Genomic DNA, 18962 nt, shown 5'->3' with positions numbered 1-18962 from the left:
TAAACCTGACTGCAGATGCATACCTATCGGACATCTACATTTATGGTAGGTACAAAACTGTACTATGTCCTTCAAGGATGCATCTGCAGTCATATCATATGGGTAGAATACCATAGCCAATCTGGGGGAGGAGGTACTAAGAAAAGGATGGTGTAGTTAATATCCCCTGCAGGACTGCAGTAGCAAAACCTGCTCTGGATCTGGAGTATAAAGGTAGATTGTAATGTTTGGCAAATGTATGCACGGAGCTCCAAGTAGCAGCTTCTAAAATGTCCTTGGTAGCCACCCCTCGTAGGAAGGCTGTAGTGGTGGCCGTGGCCCTTGTGGAATGAGGCCTGATGTTTTCAGGAACTGTCTTTCCATGAAAGGAGTAACAAAATCAAATGCAATTTCCTATCCATTTTGAAATTGTCTGTTTGGAAATTGCTTTTCCTTGCACCCCAGAAGCATGTGCTACAAATAGTTGGTCAGTCTTTCTGCTAGTTTTAGTTCGGTCCAAGTAGTAGCGTAGTTGTCTGTGTATATCCAGGGTGTGCAGAAGTTTTTCCCCTCTATTCTGTGGATTTGGGAAGAACGTAGGCAAGTGAATAGCTTGGTTCAAGGATACCCTAGATACCACCTTTGGCATAAAAGTAGGATTGGTTCTTAGTGAAACTCTGTCCTGATGGAAGATAAGAAATGGCTGTACTGCCATTAATGCTTGTAACTCAGATACTCTTCTTGCTGAAGTTATTGCCAGAAGGAATGCAGTTTTCCAAGACAGAAACTGTAGATCCGCTGATGCTGCTGGTTCAAAAGGAGGAAGTGTTAGTTTCTCCAACACAAAGTTGAGATCCCAAGCGGGTAGAGGGGGTTTTCTTGGAGGTTTAATATTTTTGATCCCTCTCAGAAATTGCCTGAGGAGAGGGTGTGAGAAGATAGGTGGATCCACATTGTATTCTGCTGAAATTGCTGAGGCATGAATCTTAATGGAAGAATAGGACAGGCCATTGTGGAACAATTCTGCTAATTATTCCAGAATATGTGCCATGCTTGCCACTGTCACATCTGAGCCTTTTGATGTGCTCCAAATGAGAATTTTTTTCCATTTAGCTGAGTATGTCTTCCTTGTGGAAGGCCGGCGAGCTTCCAAGATGATGTCCTTCACTCTCTGTGATAAAACATTTTGTTTGGGATTTAAGGAATTTTCCAGGCAGTTAGCTGCAATGTTTTCAAGTTGGGATGCATGATCTTGAAATTGTTCTGCGTCAGAAGAAGAGGCCATAGGGAGAGAGGCCATGGTTTTGCCTGTGACATGCTTCTCAATAATGGATACCATTGTTGCCTTGGCCAGTCTGGAGCTATCAGAATCACTCTTGGCTGCTCCTCCCTGATCTTCAGTAGAACCTTGTACATTAATGGGAGAGGTGGGAAGGCATATACTTTTAGAGCTTTCCAGCTGAAAGAGAGAGAGTCCACCCTCCAAGCTTGTGGGTGGTATGTCCTTGAGCAGAATGTCTTCAGTTGATGGTTGAGGGGGGAGGCGAACAGATCTATCTCCGGCATTCCCCATGCCTCTGCTATGAGTTGGAAGATGTCTGGGTGCAGCATCCATTCGTGTGCATCCATGGTAGTTCTGCTTAAGCTGTCTGCCAGTGTATTCTCTTTTCCTGGCACGAACTGGGCCTGTAGTTGGATATTGAGGTTCAGGCATAGTTCCCATAGATTCATAGTCAGCCGGCAGAGAGGGTAGGATTGTGTGCCTCCCTGCTTGTTTATGTACCACATGACCGTGGTGTTGTCTGTCCTTATTAACAGGTGGCCTTGATGTAGGAAGGGTTTGAAAGCCTTGATTGCATGCATCACTGCCAGCATTTCCTTTTGGTTTATGTGCATGCGTAGCTGACCTTGAGACCATAGGCCTTGGATACATTTGCCCTCCATGTGTGCTCCCCATCCTCGTCTGAAGCGTCCGTGGTGATGGTTTGTTTCGTTTTTGGTTTGTTGAAAGGCAACCCTCTGTTGGACTGGCAGGTCTGAGCCCACCACAGGAATTCCTTTTGAAGTCAAGGAATGATTGGTATCAAAGTTTCTAGACTGTGACTGTGTTGAGACCATACACTCCTCAGGTACCATTGTAATTTTCTCATATGCAGCCTGGCCTGTGGTATCAGAATTATGCAGGATGCCATGTAACCCAGGGCCTGCAGGATTTTCCTTGCAGTAAGCTGAGTTTGTCTTGTCAGAATCATGAAGTAATCTGGAAGTTGTTTTTGTTTTTCTTCTGTGAGAAAGGCCATTTGGGTGGTTGTGTCCAGATCTGCACCCAAAAAGGTTATTCTTTGGGATGGCACAAGTCTTGACTTTTGGATGTTGACTGTGTATCCCAAGGCCTGCAGCAGGTGTATGGCATAGGCCAAGTCCTTTATCAAATTTCCCTTGTTGTCCGCTTGTATAAGGCAGTCGTCCAGATATGGGTAGATCTGAATCCCCTGAAGTCTGCAGTGTGCAATTACTGATGCCAGGCATTTCGTGAATACTCTGGGTGCAGTAGATAAGCCAAAGGGCAATGCTGAGAATTGATAATGCTCTGATCCTGCAAGAAATCTGAGGTGTCTTCTGCAACTTGGTCGAATAGGGACGTGCAGGTATGCCTCCTTGAGATCTAGAGTCACCAGCCAAGACTCCTTGCCCAACATGGGAAGAAGTTGCTGTAGGGTCAGCATCTTGAATTTTGGCACAATGAGGTAAGTATTCAGTGCGGACAGATCGAGAATAGGCCTCCATTGTTTTTCTTTTCTTGGTACAAGGAATAGTCTGGAGTAAAATCCTTGGCCTTGTTCTGAAAGTGGTACCTTTTCTATAGCTTTCATGTGAAGCAAGTTGTTGATCTGCCTTAAAGCCTCTGCCCTCTGATTTGGTGGTAGGCTTGGCATTCTGTTTCTTTTTGGCAAAGTGTGGAAGTGGAACCTGTATCCTTTGTCTATTATTTGCAGTGTCCATGTGTCCCTTGTAATATAATGCCAGTTTTTTGCGAATAAAGCCACCTTTCTGCCCAAGGGTGCTTCCAGTTGATCCCTGGTAGGCGGGATCAGAGTAAAGTCATTGAGCCTGTCCTGGTGTAGTAGTTGTTGTTGCTGCTGTTGCACTACTCCTCTGGTTGGCAGGCTGCCACTGACGGCCTCTGTAGGAGCCCTTCGATTGGCCTCTGCCTCTAGGGCGTCTGTTCCTGCCTCTCTGGGCTCTGTCCGAGTCTGGAAAGGACCAATTCTTAGAAGGCCAGTTTCTGCTGAATCTCGGTGGTTGCACTTGGAGGAAATCCTTAACTGTTTGCACAGATTTTGCCTTTTCTTCAAACTTTTTTAAGACCTCCTGAGCAGAGGAGCCAAATAAATTTTGTTTCTCCATTGGAGCATCCAGGAGTTTAGCTTTAACATGGTCTGGCAGAGATTGTTCCTTCAGCCAGGCATGTCTACGAATGACTGCCCCAAGTCATAGGTGACCTAAATGAAGCCTCCAATGCATCATAGCCACATTTTAAGAAATGATTACTAACCTGCTGTGAGTTGTGTACCAAATCCTGAAGGGATTTACAGTCAAGGGGTTCAGGAGAAGAACGTTTCTTATTCAGTTCATCTAACAAATACTCTTGGTACTGTATCATATGAAATTGACAATTCAATGCCCTGACAGAAAGAGTTGCAGAAGTATATACCTTCTTTCCCCATCTCTCTAAAGCTCTAGACTCTCTTTCAGAGGGTAGAGGATTTTTGGCAGTGGTGGCTGCAACCCCTTTAGGGCCCTGAGAAATAGTTTCTGGGTCTGCAAAATGGGCTTTATATAGATGGAAATGAGAATCCGGGACCCTGTAGTATCTATCAGGTTTGGCAGGGGCCGGAGGGAGAGTATCAGGGGCTGTACTGACATCACTGTACACATCATCAATTACATTCAAAACAGGAGGTATAGCTAAGGGCCTATGTTGAGGCAAATGTAAAAAGGTCCTTAATCTTTTTCTAGAATCAGAGAACTCCTGACCTTGCCATTGAAAATGCTCTCTCATGGAGTGTAGAGTCTCACCAAAGGAAAACTCTTCAGGAGGGGAGGCCGAAGGGATAGATTCTTCAGCATCAGAATCCTCATAGGGCGAATAAGCCTCCTCCTGGTGGTCTGACAAATCAGATCCATCCGTGGACTCATCTGAAGAGTGTGGGTCAGAGGGGTCCATCCTGGGTCTTTTGTCTGGTGGAGGGTGAGAGGCCCTGTCTGGGTGAGGTTGTGAACCTCTAATTAAAGAAATAAGGTCCTCTGCAAGGCTGAGGATCTGAGAACTAGAGGAAGGCCTCTGGGAGGTAGTCTTGGGAGGCAAAGCTTTAGAAAGTTTAGCAGCTTTAGCCCTAGAAAAGGCCTGAATGGACATGGAAGCAGGGGGCCTAGCTGCCCCATGTGCAGGAGTAGAAATGTCCAAAGGTATGGTGTCGGACATTTCCTGGACACTGGTTTCGGTCGGTAGCTCGGTAGCCGACTCAGCCGGGGCCTCCCAGGCCACAGTGGTCGGTTGAATGGATTCGGAAGAAGGAATCTCCGAGGACTCTGTTTCGGCCGAAACAGAGACACTCGTGGTAGGCCTTACCGTGGTTTCAGCCAAAACCGCGGGCCGTGAGTGTCGGTCCTTGTCCTTCCGTTTTTTCACCAAATGTGAAGTCGGAGTCTCAGACGGCATTTTATATGCAAAATTGGCTCCAAAAAATTCCTCTGCAAACTCCGACCGACGTCTAAGAGTTCGTCTGTTGAAGGAAGCACAGGCTGAAAAGGCCGATACGTCGTGGTCTGGGCCTAAGCAAGGAAGGCAGTAGGAATGGAAATCCTTATGAGATATTTGTTTCCCACAAGTTAAACAATTATTTACTTTGTCTGACATCGGCTGAGGCAAGAAAGAGTCCCCAACGGGGTACTTAGCTTTTTCGAAGTCTTCGGTAGCTGAATTCACTGGATCTGACTGACCGGCACTTGTGAACAGCTTCTGCTTCGGGCACCGCGCGGTAAGAAAGACTGAGGAAAATGGCGTCGGCTGATGCTTTTATACCCCAGACGCTCTGACGTCGGGGAAAGGGCGACATCAGCCGAGGCCAGACCCAGACTTTGGAATCCGGCCGACCAAAGGGCTGCCTGAGGCAGGACAACCCATATGATATGACTGCAGATGCATCCTTGAAGGACATCAAACTAAACTAAATTTTATAAATACTGGCAGAACACCAGATACTATAAAATTCAATTTGTTGCTAAACAATTCTGTGCAATGCCAAAAATAATTGCAGAATAAAGGCTCAAAATCAGGAATATGTTTTAAGTATTACTCTTAATTTACTTAAAAATTAATAAAATAACATCTTTTGCATCAACATGCATTTTTGGACAATAAGTATAAAATTCTGATGTCTGAATGTATTGACTGTTTGAAATCCTGAATGATTTACTAGCAAATCAAACTTTTTATGAAAAGAGCAAAATTATGAGGCAAAATCAGGAAAGGTCTCTGAAATCAGAAAGTGACAGGTATGCATTATTCCTGAATGAGGCAAATAGTGATTTATCCCTGCTACTGTTTGACAACTGCTAAACAGCAGTTGCTGATCTGGTGTGGCAGTACCAGTGTTGCACAATGTATCACTATTTGCTGAAACAAGTACAAAGCTAGTCCTGATATGCTTAATGCTGGTGTGTGTGTGTGTGTGTGTAAAAAAATATCACAGATTTTTGTGTGTGCACACACCCAATAACGCCAGGGCACATACATTATTCTTCTGGGTATCAGTAAAAAATGCAGCTAACAAGTAATTATATTTCAAAAGTAAGGCATAAAATAGATCACAGAACATTCAGACACTTAGCACTTCTAGGAGTCTGGAGACCCCACTCCACGGACTGTATAAATGGATGCAGGGGGGCTCCCTTAATCATCTTTGACTCTGTGGGGGCCCACACAAAACTTGTTGCTCGTTCAGGAAAAATGAGAAAAAATGTATTAATTTTGATAATGGCCTCTTCTCTTAACCGTACCCATTCTAAAACCAGCCCTGCTGACATGTTAACAGAAAGATGATGTAGGTTACGGGGGCTGCTGGGGATTGTGTGGTTATTACTACTTTAATTTTCATCACAGTCAAGCCTTAGAGGTGTGCACATGAGGTCATTATAACTTGTGTTTGGCCTGGGGACAGTGTAGTCATTTTTTCTTTTACTTTTCTCACATACCTCAGAGGTGTACAAAGGTTACTATATCTTGAGTAGGGACAGTGCACTATCTAGGAGCAATGCAGTGGAATACATTACTGTAATCATTGTTTGTTTCACTTTCCTCACAATCACACATCAGGTATGAATACAGGTGGCTTCCTTTGGGGGGTTGGGGTGAGGAGGCATGCTATGTATGTCAGCAGACACTTGAAATACATGCCTGTGGCAATTTGAACCTCTGCTTCCATCCAATCAGACACCAAAAGGATACATAGGCATTTACTGTATTTTTTTGGGGGGGGGTCAGGGAGGCAGACTGTGTTCTCAGATAGGACCTGTGTATCCTCACAGCAATTGTCTTGCTAGTTTATTATGAGTTCCTAATTTGTCATCTTTGAACATTAAGTCTTGGTCACAACTTAGGTCTTTCTTGAAAGAAAAAAATAAATAAGACTGAAATTCTTTTCTTACTCATGATTTTTGTCTAGACCACTGTTGAATTAAAAGGTTTGGAAATGCTCTAAAATGCATCACAGAGACTCTATAACCACTATAGCTTCTGGAGACACCTACTTAATTGTGTTTTTTCTTAAATTGTTATTACTCCTCTGTCTTGGACATGAAAGATGTGTTGAAAAGATGCAAGGAAAACTAAAGCTGAACCATACTGAATTTCTTTCCTTAATCGTAATTTCTGTTCAAGCCATCACTGGACTAAATGGTTGTCTAAAAATTACAAAAAACTTTAAAATGTACATTAGAGCACACAGAAAGTTGTAGCTTCTTGAAAAAACTGTAGAGTATGGCAAAATGTGAGTAAAGGAAGACAAAAAATAATGTACATGGTATGATGAGCCCAAGATGGGAGGAAAATAGAGGGGAGCATTGAAAGATCTGTGTGTGTGTATGTGTGTGTGGGGGGTGCTGTAACAGTACTCAGTGCCTAGGGCACAATTTCACCCAAGTCCAGCCCTGTAGATAGAGTTATTGTAATGCATCATTGTTGCAGCTAAATGCCAGTAACGGTGAATGCACCTTTGTGAGAAGGGCCAACAAAGTGTGTTGCAAAGGCCTGTAGTAATGTAAGAGCATTGAAGCTACAGGTCCACTCTGTGTGTACTACTGCTAAAGGTTTGCAGCATGAACTAAAAGTTGCTTAGGAGAGGTGACAGTGACAGGGTATTACTTAGACTGAAAATGCCTATGGGGTCCCCAACTTGACACTTGCTGGGGGCCCCAAAATGCTAACACCGGCCCTGCCTGGAAGTAGCTTATAATGGTGAAACAAAACACAATAGCATTAAGACAACCATCTGGAAACAGACTGTTGTGACAATGACTACCCTTTTCTCTTACCTTCACAGGAGATAAACATCTAATCAGCTATCTTAAAAGGGCTGAGTTTTGTCTTGGTAGTATCTGAGCTCTGTGGGCATCCACAGTGTGAAGAATCTTTTCTTGCTTATTCTTTGGTTTGGGTAAGAAGACAGGGAGATTAATAGTATGTCAAAGTAAAATCTGACACCATTTTAGGCATAAAAGATGGGTTAAATAAACCCTGTTGGTGTGTAAAAGTAGGTAGGATTACTCACTGCAAGAGCTTGCAACTCAGATGCTTTTAGAGCAGAAGTCAGAGCAATTAGTAAAACCGTCTATACTTCACAGGTGGCTCCTCCTTGGGATCTTAACTTTGTACTTCAATTCACCTAATGAGCTGGCTCAAATTTAACAGCAAGCTTTTTTAAGTACAAAGTTAAGATCCCAAGGAGCAGCCACCTGCTTTATAGGTGGACAGACATGCAACAACCTTTCAAAAACTGTTTATGCAGATGCACAAGAGGCATTCAAAGAATTTTTAACCTCAAGAGAAGGAATGTTAAACCATTAATTTTTGCATGTCCTGAAAAGGCAAAAGTAAACATTGTGACATGCGACCTGACAGTTTAAAATCCTGAACGTTAATGTAGCAGAAAAAAAACACTTTCTTCTTAAAGTTGTCAAAAGCTTTTCCATCCTTGTCAGAGGGAATAACAGCAGCAATCTGTTCAGCTTGAAGCAGTTTTAAATAGAGAAATAATTGCTGTTCTGTTTTATGGTTGGAAACCAAATGCCTATGAATCAACCCATTAGACTTCCTGGGGGCAGGAGGCTGAGAGTCGCACAAACTAGCAGCAGTGAGAAAGGAGTCTCTATAGCAGGCAAAATGGAAGAAACAGTGTGGATTTAGGCACAGCCAACTGTGACAAATCATTACACATTTCTGTGCAATAGTAATTTCATTCTGCTTCCATTGAAACACCTCTTTCATCTTAGATAAAGTTTCAGAAAAAGATAACTCTTCTAGAGGGAAATCTGAAGTCATTCGTTGCTCAAAATCAGACTGTTCAGACTGGCAAGAAATTCCTGAAGTACAACCATCCCCCTGTAGCATTTGCTTTTTTGACTGGAAATAAAAATCAGAAAGACAATATTCTTTTTTTATCTATCCCAAAGAAGGCTAGGAAAAGGGAGATTCTTAGCAAATCCCAAGTCTTCCCAATCCACATAAATAGGAACAGGAGAGGAAAAGATTTTTTCACTGGGTTCACTTAAACACAAACCGTGTTGCAGGCAATCTCATCTCACATTCAGGTTCCCAATATTGGCTAAGTGAAAAACATTCACGTACCCCCCTTCACGTGAGGCAAACAAGAGTAGTTCAGAAAAATAATTTCAGTGGAAGGGTTTTCCCCAATGGAAACTTATGTACCCAGCATTACATGCTCACTAGCCAAATGACAGGGGTATAGGGCCTGTCAATGGAGTATCCTTCATCTGCAAAAAGCCCGTTTTACTCATGTCATTTTGCTTTCTAAAAATATGCTTGAATGAAAAACGTGTTGACTTTTTTTTTATTTGCTATCTGCATTAAGCACATCTGAGTGTTTCATTTTTGTAAGTATACAAACACACACACGTATCACAGGTACAGATAATACACACGCAAGCGACAGCGTATATATATATATATATATATATATATATATATATATATATATATATGGGTCTACTTCATTTGCCCGAACTTCCAATTGCCTGACACCCATTTGCCCAACTGTAGTGCGACCCTGGAGTTAGAATATATAGTTAGGGGGGTGTGGGGGGGTACAATATAAGCAATATTAAAGCAAAACTAAACAATCTAATATGAAATTAAGTTGGGGGCTTCGCCCCCCACACCAACCCAACTATATATTCTAACTCCAGGGTCGCACTACAATGGGGAAGGGGGCATATCCCATTTTCTTGCCAATAATACTTGTCGGTCAAATGAAGTGTTTGTCAAATGAAATTTCGGTCATTTAGTGTCGGGCAAATGAAGTAGACCCATATATATATATATATATATATATATATATATATATATATATATAGGTTCATAGGTTCATAGGTTCATACTAGGCTATCTGCCCAAGGGCATTTATAAGCCTAGCCCATAGTTATGTGGCTTTCGCCACCCCTTTAGTTTGAATAAAAACTATGCCTATCATTTTTCTGTGCCTCTGTCAAGCAGTGACACTGAAGTAATCCCTGGGGTATATCTGCGATCTCCCATCCATTGGTCAAGATTCCTCTTGAACAAGGCCAGTGAGTGCTCTGCCTCACATGTACCGGGATTTTGTTCCACAGCATAGGGAGTCTCTGGGTGATGAATCTGTCCCTCCAGCACGTTCTATTTATAACCGTGTCAAGGTTTAAGTCTCCGCCCTTGTGGTTCTGAGGGATCTAGATTTTTGAGGTGAAGCATATTCATCAAATCTGGGTTTGACATGGCCTTATATGTCAGGCACAGGTCACCTCTGAGCAAGCGGTATGAGACTGAATAAAGCTGGAGTTCTTTCAGTCGGGCAGCATAAGACATATTTTGAGACCCTTTATCCTTTTGGTGAGGAACTTTTGGGGCCTTTCAAGCTGCATCAGGTGTCTGGTCAGATACATTCGAACGGGCATTGTACTCAATCATAGGTCTAATGAGTGATGAGTACAGGGGCGATGACCTCCCTTGATCTAGATGTGAATCCCTTCATGATCAGGTGGGCGATATAGAAGGTTTTCCTAACTACTTTAGCAACATGAGTGTCAAGCGAAGACTACTGTCAACTTGGGTCCCCAGATCCCTGATGACTTTTTCTGTGCTCAGTGGATTGTCACCTATATGGTAGCTAGGGGTAACCTTGTTTTTCGAAGGGTATGACTATGCATTTTTGGCGTTTAACTTCAGGCCATGGCTCTGGCACCAGTTATCCGTTCTGTGAGGCCCTTCTGGAGGATATCTGTGTCAGATGTGTTTTCGACTATGGCCCAGTTTGCAGTCATCTGCAAACTTTGTCAGCCATAACCCTCCTGTGTTTGCTTGTACTTCAGAAAAGTAGATGCCGAACAAGAGTGGACCCAGGACTGAGCCCTGTGGGACACCACTTGTGACAGGCTTTGAGTCTGACATGGCTCCAGCAACTCTGACCCTGTGGGTTCTGTCGCTTAGCCAGTTTGCAACCCATCTTGTGATGTATGGGTTTACATTCAAGCTGATGAGTTTTTCGATGATACCTGAGTGGGGTATTGTGTCAAGGCCTTTGCCAGGTCGAGGTAGGCTGTATGGACTGCCTTTCCCTCATCAATGGCCTTAGTGACTGTCTCGAAAAAGTCAACCAAGTTTAAGAGGCAGGATCTGCCTTTGACAAAGCCAAACTGGGTTGGATCCAAAGTCTGCAAGTTCCCTATGTCTTTATTTATGAGTTCCATTATGATCCTCTCCATGGCTTTGCAGATAAGGCTTGTCAAGTTAATGGGACGGTAATTTCCAGGGTCTGTGGAGGCACCGTCCTTATGAAGTGGGACCACAGTCGCCGTGCGCCACTCCTTGGGTACGTATCCTGAGGTGAGGCTAAGATTAAACAGCTGTCCTAACTGTGGGTTTAATTCCTCGTTGAGTTCATGAAGCACACAGCCGGGGACACCATCCGGTCCCATGGATGCTGTGTTTCTTGCCTTAGTGAGGGCAGTTCTCACCTGGGCGTTGGAGATGTTTGGGGGGCTACAATCCTCTGCAGCAGATATCTCTCCTTTTGGGGGAGGGAGAAGTTTGCACTGAACCTGTCAGCCAGTATGTTAGCAATGTGTGTAGGTTCAGTAATTTTCACATCATTTTGAACTAATTCTGAGCATATCTGGGAGTTTCCTCCTAGGTTTCTAACATAGCTAAAGAAGGCCTTATGATTGTCTTTAGAGTCCTTGGCGATTTTTCTCTCAAAATTTGCCTTGGATGATTTTATGAGAGCTCTTAGTTTTTACTTATAATGATCAAAGGTGTCTTACCTTTCAAGGATTTTGCTCTATCTTGTAGTAGCTTCCTCCTTTTGTTGTAGAGCTTGTTTATGGCTGGGGTCCACCAGACTGGACGCTTGCCTTTGGTACAGAGAGTCTTAGTTTTGTTTGGGATTGCCTGATCCATGCAGTCCTGTAGGTGCTGGTAGAAGGCATTTGTAAGTGATTCAGCAGTTTGAGTAATGTTTACCACTGGCTCAGGGGCCTTAAAGGAGACCACACTAGTTTTTAGAAGTGTGAAATCGGCTTTTGAGAAGTTTTTCACTGTGGTCTTTTTGTTTCAGGTGGGGGCGGATGAGGACCTCCAGCGAGATTAGTTTATGATCTGATCTCACCAGTGGGGGTATACTTCCGGTGTTGAACATTTTGATCCCATGTTCGTGATGATGAGATCAAGTATGTTTTCACCTCTTGTGGGGATGGTGACTAGTTGTTCCATGGCATTTGAGTTTATGAACTCCAGGAATCTTTGGGTTAGAGTGTTCGGGCTTGAGTAGTGTTCCCAGTCTATATTAGGGTAGTTGAAGTCACCTAGTATGATGGTGTTTGGAGATACATTTATCCCCTCCAATGTTTTCAGGAAGGCCATGTGAGGTTCCTGAGTTTGAGAGGGTGGCCTGTAAAGTACAGTTTTGTACCTACCATAAATGTAGATATTCCAGTCTTGCTGCAGTGCTGTCTATTATAGTCGTATAGTAGTAGGCCAGAGAGTAGAGTATAAGGCCCGGTCATGGTTTAGCTCGATGTCGCGCCGACGCTGGTAGAATTACTAATTGCATGACCCATCGCCATTTCCTCTCAGTCTTTTTCTTGCCCCAGAAGACCAAAAGGCCAAAAGAAACAAACAACCTGCACCAAAAACACCAACATATATACACATATATATATACAAAAACAAATAGCATGTAAACTCACACCACACAAACCACCCGAACACAAGAAGGAGGGAGGAGAGGGGTTTGACTGCAGCAGGAATCCTCTAACATCCCCTTTATCTGCAAATCGAAGCAAAATAGTAGTTTTGGTTTAAAGCCACACTAAACCACACACCTTAGGCATACAAAGGAAGGATAGTGCGTAATGAAACCCTGTCCTTATGGAAAATCAAAAAAGGGGCTCTACTGCATAAGGGCCTCGGTAACTCAGACACCCCTTCTTGCAGAAGTAATAGCGCAGCATGAATTTTATGGAAGAGAAGACAAACTTTTTGTCCAATAATCAGTCAAGATATTGAAGAGCCACACTCAAATTAGGCCTGAAATCTGAAAACTCCCTTTCTAAAATCTCAAAAAAAAAAAAATCATTTCCTTTTTTTATGACTTCTCTCTAGTATTAGGCCTTCTAGTTTCTATAATCACATTTAAAACTTACTTGGGTTGGAAGCTGAGCTGTGCTGTTCAACACAGAAATGCTGCAAGCTGTGAGATGAAGAGATTGAAGCTTGTGAGCAAGATGACCCCGCCCTTCTGAGATAACAGATGAGGAATCAGAGGTAAAGGCCATGGTTTGAGAGGGTGGCCTGTAACATGCTACAAATTGCAGAGCAGTCTTGCCTATGGTTAATTGCACCTGGATGGTCTCCGATGCATCGTGCGTTGCCACCAACCTTGAGGTGTGGGTGTCCTTTATGAATATGGACACCCCCCCTCCTTTCTTGGTGTTGTCCGGATTTTGGGGCCGGTATATATATATATATATATATATATACACACACACACACACACACACACACACACTGCATATACACATACCACATATATGAACACATGTTTTTCAGAAAGCAGAATGACAAAAGGAAAAGCACCGGAAATGTGAAAGCATTTATACAGAGCTCACTAGTGCAAAGATTACATTAGTTAGTTTTAAGTAATAAACACCGAGCTAGTACTACATAAATTAGTATCACCACTTGTGACCAGGATTTAAAATGCTTGAAATTGGATTTATTACATATAACGACAATCATTACAAAACTGTTATATACTTTAGTGAGCCTTGTTTTCCAGCTGCACTGTAGACCCTGTTATTCAGTTTTGTTTCTAAATAAATCACATATTCACGTCATACAATATGATATAGTGGATCGGCCTGCATTATAAAATGAGCACTCATTTAGGAAAATGTTCTTCAACACATACCAAAGCCACTACTAAAAGAGGTTAGAGAGCAGCAGCAGATTATGGTAATGAGAACTCGACAAAAAGAAAACACTTCACCGCTCACCTAATTCATATCATTGTTTATTTACTAGTCCCTGATCAAAAATGTGCAAAATGTGATGACCATTTTCTCTGCCATTCATTCAATGACCTGTAGTTTTAAGAAAAGAATCACAACAGGATTCAGAAAGCAACTAACTACAGTAATGGTTCCTGCAATTAATTTTATGTAAATAATTGTGATAACACACAACTGATATTACAAAGAATTGGTATCACAAGGTTATGGGGCCTGAAATCAAAGTTATTATGTAAGACGATAACATATAACACATTTTGCACAAATTTTCAAAACCAACTGCAGAGCTCCAATATTCATCTTTTATTTCTAATTTTAAATATCACTTTTCACTTTAAGTTTAAAGGAGCAATCCCCCACCCCATGCAACTAAATTATATAATAATATTAGGAAGAAATTTTAACAAGAAACTAAGTAAGAAATAATTCAGAATAAAAGATGCCTTGGTATTGTACTGGCACATCTTGTCTGGTTATTGTACTGGCACATCTTGTCTAGTGTGTCACTGAGAGGGAAGCAAGTGAATTAAATCTATATCCTTCAATGGTCCCTGATTTTGCCTCGTATTTTTGTCCTGTGCCTTGTATAATTTTTGATTTCTGGTACATCAATGAAAATTGCAGTCCGTCAATAATGAGTGACATTAGAGTTTTATACTTCTTATTCTTTAGAAAATGTAAGTTGATACGTTTTAAGTGAATTGTAGTAATATTTAAAAATTAACCCTGATTTTAGACATTTGCCCCCCTTTGCCCCCCCCCCCCCCCAACACAAACACACTATTTTTGTCTTTGCTCTTGACTCTTGAGCAAGCGGGTTGAGAGATATGATTTAATCTGAAAAAAATGTGCAAAACCATCTCAGTATACTGCTATAGTTATAAATGTAACATGTTACTCAAGTTTAATACACAAAAACTAGACTAGCAGGCATTTCACAAGATACCTACCTGTTTTTGCTTTCAGCTAAGCATTAATATGAGACATGTTTGATTCAATGAACTCACTGGAGTACAATGAACCAACCCTATAATATATCATTAGATTAACTGTCCTAAAAAATTAAACACCTTGCCATCAAGCAACCTGAAGAGATCTCATATATGGCAGCTGACAAGCTTGTCTGGCAGGGGAAACGTGCATCTGATGACAGAATATCAGCCATACACAAAATATCTATGCAAGGACAAACATGACAGTCTTTCAAATAATGAGGCCAAACTACAATATTAGGATGCCATAAGGAAACAATAGCTAAATCAGCAGAACAAGACAGGATGAATTCCTACAAGAAATGGCAAAAAAAAGTACAGTTTTGTACCTACCATAAATGTAGATGTTCGAAGATCCACATTGCTGCAGTCCTTACACTTGGGGTAGTCCGCTGTCCTCGGTCGGCCCGAATATCAAAGTATAAGGCTGACGTCGGTCAAGGCGCATTAGACTGACATCAGGACGTCAGGGTACAAATGTGCATGACCGACGTCATATCCTCAGTCTTTTCTTGCCCCAGATGTCAGAAGACCCTAAAAAGAAAGGTCAAAACCAAAAGACAGCAAACAACCAACCAACCACCCTTGCACTAATAATATGTACAATATATACAATATACACAATATTTACAATCCAACCCACACAACCGCCTCTAACTACAGAGGGAAGGAGGGAGGTAAATTGGACTGCAGCAATGTGGATCTTGAACATCTACATTTATGGTAGGTACAAAACTGTACTATGTTCTTCATCTCACATTGCTGCAGTCCTTACACTTGGGTAGAATCCCAAAGCAGAGGTAAGGGAGGATGGCAAAACTATAAAGAAGCAGGAGCTGCCAAAATGCCCTGTAAAATAGCAGTGGCAAAACCAGCCCTAGATTTAGAGTAAAGTGGAAGGTGATAATGCTTAGAGAAAGTATGCACTGAACTCCAAGTAGCTGCCTCCAAAATATCTTTAGTTGCCACCCCTTAAAAAGCTGTCAGTGGCAGTAGCCCTAGTGGAATGAGGCCTAATCCCAGCTGGAATCTCCTTGCCATGATGGGAATAACAGAAAGCAATGCAAAACCCAATCCACTTAGAAATAGTTTGTTTTGACACAGGCTTGCCCTGAGAACTCAAAGCAAAAGAAACAAATAACTGCTGAGACTGCCTGAACCCTTTAGTTCTGCTCAAATAATATCGCAACTGCCTGTGTACATCTAAAGTGTGCAAAATCTTTTCCCCTTTATTTTGGGGATTTGCATAAAAAGTAGGCAAATGAATAGTTTGGTTTAAAGCCACACTAGAAACCACTTTAGGCATAAAGGAAGGATTAGTGCGTAAAGATACCCTATCCTTATGGAAAATTAAGAAAGGCTCAACCGCCATAAGGGCCTGCAATTCAGAAACCCTTCTTGCAGAGGTAATGGCCAACAAAAAGCAGTCTTCCATGATAAATATTTCAACTCGGTAGTAGCTGCAGGCTCAAAAGGTTGTAGAGTGAGTTTCTCCAACACAAAATTGAGATCCCAAGCAGGAGTAGGAGCTCTCATTGGGGGTCTTATATTCTTTGCCCCTCTAAGAAATTGCTTGAACAAAGGATGAGAAAACAATGGTGGGTCACAGTCATAGTGAGCGAAATTGCTGCAGCATGAACCTTAATAGAAGAGAAGGACAAACCTTTGTCCAGTAACTCAGTAAGATATTGAAGAGCCACACTTAAATTAGGCTCAGAAACATCAAAATCCTTTGCTGCACTCCAAAATAAAAATCTCTTCCATTTATCTCGTACACTTTCCTTGTACTAGGCCTTCTAGCTTCCAAAATAACATTCAAAACTTGCTGTGGAAGTTGAGACCCTCTATGGTTCAAAACAGAATATGCCAGGCTGTTAGGTGAAGAGAGTGAAGCTTGACATTGAGTAAATGACTGTTCTCCTGAGACAACAGGTGTGGAATCGAAGGCAAAGGCCATGGAGGCTCCCGTGCCAGACTTCTCAGTAATGGGTACCAGTGCTGTCGAGGCCAATCTGGAGCTATTAAAATCATCTTTGGCTTGTCCTGTCTGACCTTTAGAAGTACCTTTGGGAGGAGAGGCAGAGGTGGAAAGGCATACACATGAAGATTGCTCCAATTGAAAGAAAGAGCATCCACTTTCCAAGCTGTGGGATGAAACCTTTTCGTGCAAAACTTTGGCAGCTGGTGGTTTAGCGGAGAAGCGAACAGATCTATGTCTGGAGTTCCCCATGACACTGTCAATTTCTGAAATACATGAGGATCCAATTTCCACTCGTGGGGATCCATAATTCGTCTGCTCAACACATCTGCTAAGATAGTTCTGTGCTCCCGGCAGAAACCTTGCCTGAAGACTTAGCTGTAAACTGAGAGCAGTCTCCCACAAAATCATTGCTTGCCTGCATAGAGGATAAGAATGTGTTCCCCCTTGCTTGTTGATGTACCACATGACAGTTGTGTTGTCTGTTAGAATCAACACCTGCCCTGGAAGAAGTAAATCCTTGAAAGCTATTAATGCAAACTGGACTGCTAACATCTCCTTCAAGTTGATATGTAGATGTTGTAGTCTGGCAGGCCACTTGTCTTGTATCCACTTTCCATTTAGATGAGCCCCCCAAGCTTTGTCTGAGGCATCTGTCGTTAGAATCTGACTCGCCTCTGGCCGGGTCACAGAGAGTCCCTTGTTTAGGTGACATTCCTGAGCCCACCACAAAAACTCCTTTTGAATGCAAGGTATTATCTGAATGACAGTGTCCAGATCCTGGCAGTGCTGTGTCCATACATTTTGAGATACCATTGTAGCTTCCTCATATGCAGTTTGGCATTGGGAAGCACCAGAATACAAGATGCCATGAACCCCAAGGCTTGAAGGACTGTCCTTGCAGTCAGCCTGGACTGATGAGACAATTGATGAAAGTAAAGGGAAAGATTCTTTTGTTTGTCCGGGGTCAAAAGGCCATCTGGGATGCTGTATTCAGTCTTACACCCAGAAAGCACATGTCCTGAGAGGGTACTAGACTGGACTTTATTTTGTTCACAGAATACCCCAGGCATCTTAGCACTGCTATCACATATTCCAAATGATGAAGAAGCTCGTCCTTCCTTGAGCCAGAATCAGGCAATCGTCCAAATAAGGATAGATCTGTATTCCTTTTAGCCTGAAGAAAGCTATCACTGGAGCCAGAACTTTCGTGAACACTCTGGGCGCAGTAGATAAGCCAAAGGGCAATGCAGAGAACTGATAATGAGAAGTCCCAGCCGCAAAACGCAGATACTTCCTGCAACTCAGTCTGATAGGAACATGAAGGTAAGCCTCCTTGAGATCCAAAGTTACCATCCAATGATCTTTGCCCAGCAGAGGTAAAAGCTGTTGTAACGTCAACATTTTGAACTTGGGAATGTCCAGATAAGTGTTGAGGATAGATAAATCCAAAATTGGTCTCCACGTGTTCCCCTTCTTTGGTACTAGGAACAGGCGAGAATAAAATCCTAGGCCCACTTCTGGCATAGGGACCGGCTGTATGGCCCCTATTTGAAGTAGCAGAGAAATTTGTTTGTGAGCCTCTATTCTTTGCTGAGGAGGAACGTCTGGCATGCCTTTGAAAGGAGGCAAGGTATGGAAATAAAACCTGTAACCTTGGTGTATGATATCCAATACCCATCTGTCTTGGGTAATTAAACTCCAATTTTCCTTGAAAAGTGCCAACCTTCCTCCCAAAGGTGCTGCCAGACGAGAAGGCTCTGGCAGCTGAAAAGGTAGGTCATTGGGTCTGTTTACGAAAGGACTGACCCCTGCCCTCACCGAAGACTGTGCAGGTGAACTCCTGTTCTAGGCCTGAAAGAGCCCTGAGCTCTGCCCCTACCACGTCTAGATCTACCCCTAGACTGGGAATCATAAGAAGGATACGTCCACCCCTTGGTAGGCCAATTTCTACTAAACTTGGAGGCTGAACCTGCAAAAATCTTTAACAGTCTGCATAGACTTAGCCTTGTCTTCCATTTTCTTTAAGACTGCCTCAACAGGTGAACCAAACAACACATCAGATTGTAAAGGAGCATCTAAAATCCTTGTCTTAACATGGTCAGATAAATTCTGATCCCTCAGCCAGGCGTGCCTGCGAAGAACTGACCCAGTGGCAGCCACCCTAGACG

Source organism: Protopterus annectens, chromosome 2.part1 (genome assembly GCF_019279795.1).
Source record: "Protopterus annectens isolate FY-2018-M chromosome 2.part1, PAN1.0, whole genome shotgun sequence".
In the NCBI taxonomy this organism is placed as follows: domain Eukaryota; kingdom Metazoa; phylum Chordata; order Ceratodontiformes; family Protopteridae; genus Protopterus; species Protopterus annectens.
This window is presented reverse-complemented; position numbering follows the sequence as displayed.